The sequence below is a fragment of the Rutidosis leptorrhynchoides genome, chromosome 4, assembly GCF_046630445.1.
Source record: "Rutidosis leptorrhynchoides isolate AG116_Rl617_1_P2 chromosome 4, CSIRO_AGI_Rlap_v1, whole genome shotgun sequence".
Classification (NCBI taxonomy): domain Eukaryota; kingdom Viridiplantae; phylum Streptophyta; class Magnoliopsida; order Asterales; family Asteraceae; genus Rutidosis; species Rutidosis leptorrhynchoides.
In genome coordinates, this window is record NC_092336.1 from 519698880 (window position 1) to 519704040 (window position 5161).

Here is a 5161-nt window from a genome sequence, read left to right on the forward strand (position 1 = left end):
GTCGGAACTCTGTCCGTGTAACGCTACGTAATAAATAATCACTGTAAGCTATGTTCTTCCCTTTTAAATTAATGTCTCGTAACTAAGTTATTATTATGCTTATTTGAGCCGAAGTAATTATGATGTTGGGCTAAATATTAAGATGGGGTTATTGGATTTTGTACCATAATTTGGGTTAGGACAAAAGACCGACACTTGTGGACATTGGACTATTGACTATTAATAGATGAGGGGTATTGTCTAATCGAATGACAACTCATTAGAATCTGTCGAACCTATCTTCAAATTAGTTAATCTAATAATTATTAAAATGATTATGTATGTCCTATTTAGTGACGTTTATACGACATCTTTTACGATCATTTAATTAATTATTCGGGTTGGGTAATTGATTATTCATTCTGATCAAGTGGGTAAATTAATATTCATATCTCATTAAAACAGGGGTGGATTACATACAAGGGTAATTGGTGTAATTGTTAACAAAGTATTAAAACCTTGGATTACACGCAGTCGATAACCTGGTGTAATTATTAACAAAGTATTAAAACCTTGTTACAGTTCGAATCCCTAATTAGTTGGAATATTTGACTTCGGGAATAAGGTTAATTTGACGAGCATTTTATAATTATGACCGATGGACTATTATGGACAAAAACCAGATAGGTATCAAATTAACTAGGACAAAGGACAATTAACCTGAGTAACAATTAATTAAAATCAAAACGTCAAACATCATGATTACGAAAGTTTAAATAAGCATAATACTTTTATTTCATATTTCATCGTACCTTTATTTACTGTCATTTTAATTACTGCAATTTACTTTATCGCAATTTAAATTCTGTCATTTATATTATCATCATTTATCTTTACGCTTAAAATATAAAATCTACAAACCGGTCATTAAAAGGTAAAAACTCCCTTTTATAATAATATTACTATATATAATTATATATATTTTATATAAATATAGTTGTAAAAAAATATAACGTTAAACTCGGTTAGCTCCCTGTGAAACGAACCGAACTTACTAAAAACTACACTACTCTACGATTAGGTACACTGCCTATAAGTGTTGTAGCAAGATTTAAGTATATCCCATCTATATAAATAAATAAAACTTGTGTAAATTGCATCGTATTTCGTAATAAAAACAATACTATTTCGTACTACAACTCGCACACATCAAGTTTTTGGCGCCGCTGCCGGGGACCCGGCGAAACGCTATATTTTTACGCTATATTTTAGTAAACTATATTTTTGTAAAAATATATTATTTCTTATTTCGTAAAAATATTTTGTATTTATAATAAGTGTTAACAATAATAAAGAGAAAAAATATATATATATTTTTAAGATTTTATATATAATATTAACAAGTACATTTAATTTTAGATTTAAAATATAAGTTTATTTTAAATTATATAAATATTTTGTAATATTTTGAAAATTAAAAAAAAATCAAATAAAAAAAAATTAAAATTAAATTTGGGCCGAAGCCTGTTAAAAACCCGGATGGACTCAGGAATCTTGGGTCATGCGATTGCATGACACCGAAGCCTAATATTCATGCGATCGCATGAGGGACACTGACAGGCCAGAAACCTTGTACTGCATTAATTACGTTGGGTTTTAATTTTATAATAATAATTATTATTAGGGTTTAGTTATAATATTAATTAGTTTTTAGTTTTAATTTATATTTTGTAATATTAAGTTTTAATATTATTATTAAATATATAGATTAATATTTTTATAAAATATAATATAAAAACAATATTTTTATGAAATTTGTATTTTTATCATTTTAGTTATAATTTGTATTTTTATCGTTTATTTCGTATCGTTCGCTATATAGTTTTAAGTTTAGTATTTTACCGTAGTTATTTTTATATTTCTAGTTTTTAGGTTTTGCCGTAAAATCCCTTAAGTGCTTTTTCTTTAGAATTAAGATTTAGGCGCTTTAAAATTTTGCGACGCCGTTTATAAATTTTAGTACCTTTTAAGTAATTGCCATTTTTGATATAGAATTCCTTTAAGCTTTAATACCTTTAGACATAAGTTTTAATTCTTAGTTTTTAGGCTTTTAAGTTTCAACGCTGCATTTTATTATTATTATTTTTCGACTTTTATTTTTCGACCTCTTATTTTTCGACGCGCTTTTCTTTTTCATTTCGACGCTCTAGTTTTTAGGACATAGATTATATCTTCTTTAAATTTCGACAAAAAATTATTTTAAGCGGTTAAATTGATAGACATCCAAAATTTTCTGGTTCGTAGCAATAGTTGGATTTGTTAGTGGCTGAGTTGTGGATTTTCCGACTTAAAGGATCCTGGCTCCCTGCTGCATCTTTTGGCTAGTCGAAACGTGGGCAAAAGCAGAAAAGTCTATTAATTTGATAACTTATATAATTTTTATTTTTATAACTAATAAGATATTCAGTGAATGCACCGAGCAAAACGTTCACCACCTTTTATACGTTCACCACCTGTAAGCCGATCAAGACATCTAGCTAATATAATCGCCATTGATTTTTCTTTAGAATCATCATCTAGTCGAACAAGTTCTCCAACTCAAATTTCCGATAATCCATTTTTTGAACCCGATTTCACAATTGAGAACCCAGAGGATATTCAAGGAAAATTCAGAGATCCTGAACCACTAATCATTCCCCCGGAACCACAAATTACACATCCAGATTTTGTCGAGGAAGAAACCATTAAATCAGAATCCTCTAGTGATTCAGATTCAACAAATTCAATTATGGAAGTAACAGAACCTCTAAATATGGAAGACCGAATGAGAGCCACACGCACGGGCCAAGGTCACGACATTATTAAGCCAGATATTAATGTGCCAGATTATGAAATCAAGGGACAAATCCTACACATGGTAACTAATCAATGTCAATATAGTGGTACGCCAAAAGAAGATCCAAACGAACATCTTCGAACAGATCTATATCATGTTGTTTCCCTGGACTTTAAAGGGAGAAGCCAAAGATTGGTTAGAATCGTTACCTGAAGGAGAGATTGACACATGGGATGTTTTAGTTGAGAAATTTCTTAAAAGATTCTTTCCGGCATCTAAAGCCGTAAGACTTCAAGGATAAATTGTTACGTTCGTGCAAAAGGCAAATGAAACATTATATGAGGCGTGGAAAAGATTCGAAAAGTTGTTGAGAGGATGTCCTCAGCACGGTTTAGACACTTATCAAATAGTACAAATATTCTACCAAGGTGTCGATGTTGCTGCACGAAAAGACATCGACACAGTAGCTGGTGGTTCCATTATGAAGAAAACCGCAATCGAAGCTCACAAAATTATTGATAACACAGCCTCCCACTCACATGAGTGGCACCAGGAAAAAGATATTTTTCGTTCATCTAAAGCGGCTAGAGCCGATTCTAGCCATGACTTTGATTCCATTTCTGCAAAAATAGATGCTTTCGAGAGACGAATGGAAAAGATGAATAAAGATATTCACGCAATACGAATCAGTTGTGAGCAATGCGGTGGACCACACTTAACGAAAGATTGTCACATTGAACAAACCATGAAACAACGTGAGAATGTTTCCTACATGAACCAAAGGCCGGGAAATAATTATCAAAATAATTATCAACCGCCAAGGCCAAACTTTAATTGAAATTAAAACATTCTTTACAATTCAAATGGACCCAACAATAACTCGTATAACCAACAAGGTCTGAATAACCAACCAAATCAAAACAACACTTTCAATCAACAAAGACCTAGCTTGTATAAACCACCACAACAAACCGAAGAGAAAAAGCCAAATCTGGAAGAAATGATGGCAAAGCTAATGGAATCTCAAACACAATTTATTACATCTCAAACCTAAACGAATGAGAGGTTTGATCAGTCATTAAGAACTCAACAAGCTTCCATTTTGAATCTAGAAAAACACGTAGGTACTCTTGCTAGCATGATGAGTGAGAGGGAACAAGGAAAGCTACCGAGTAATACTGAAGTAAATCCTTGGAATGAGAATGTTAATATGGTGTCAACAAATTCTGAAAAACCAGCTCCAGAAGATGGGAAGGTTTTCGATGTAAGTAACAATGAAGAAGTTACAACACCACCACCACCACCCGAGTATGTAAAGCCAGTGGTGGCACCATACAGACCACCCATCCCGTTTCCAAGAAAAGGAGTTGAGTATGAGAAAGTAATAGGTAATAAAGTTTGTGATACCTCTGGAAAGAAGAAGAAGAATAAGAAAGTGCAAGAAACAAAAACCGTAGAAGTAAACCCGGTAAAGATAGTTCCACTAAAACTTCCACCAAGGTTGGGTGATTCGGGTGAATTTATTGTTCCTTGTCTACTTAGTGATTGTGTCATGTATGATGCACTAGCAGATTTAAGTGCGAGTGTGAGTGTTATGCCTCTTTCATTATATAAGAGATTAGGAGTAGGTGAGTTAAGTCCAATAAAAATGAGTGTTCGACTCTTTGATCAAAACATTAGGCACCCAGTTGGAATTGCTGACAATCTACCCATTCAAGTAGGTAATTTAACCTTTCTAGTCGAATTTATTGTCATTGACATAGAAAAGGACTCAAACATTCCTCTAATTTTAGGTCGACCATTCTTAGCGTCCACCGGGGCGTTATTTGATGTAAGAGAGGGTAGAATGACACTTAGTAATGATGAAAAATCAATCACCTTTGTGAGTCGAAAGGATAAATCTCCACCAACCAAAACCGTTGAACCAACAAAAACGATTGGTAAGAACCATATTGTTTTACCAACTCCAACGGTAGTGCTTAACAATAATAAAACTCCTAAGTGGGGGGAAAATGAAGTAACACCTAATGATAACTTGATAACAAAGAACCCCGTTGTTGATACGAAATTAAATGACCCCGTTATTAATATTTCAATAAAGAAACTTATTAAACGGATTCGCGATGCTAGAATCAAGGGGAACTTTAAGTTATGTAACCAGTTAGTATCCAATTTATCGCCTAAAGAAAAGGCAAAACTAGTTGAATTTGTGGATATTACACAGGAATTCGACCAATGGCTTAAAGCAAAAGTCACAGATATGCAAGTTGATTATGGTCCAAGAAAAATTGACGATGAAGTTAATCACAATTTCGACACCACAGTTACCTAAGTGTGGGGAGATTC

The 5161-nt window shown here is 32.8% G+C and overlaps 1 non-coding gene across 1 annotated transcript; it reads right to left on the minus strand.

The window, feature by feature from the left end:
* Positions 1 to 3101: 3101 nt before the first annotated feature.
* On the minus strand, positions 3102 to 3208 carry LOC139845878 (small nucleolar RNA R71). The gene has a single exon (XR_011758632.1). It is a non-coding gene; the product is annotated as a small nucleolar RNA R71 (small nucleolar RNA).
* Between the last annotated feature and the right edge of the window lie 1953 nt (positions 3209 to 5161).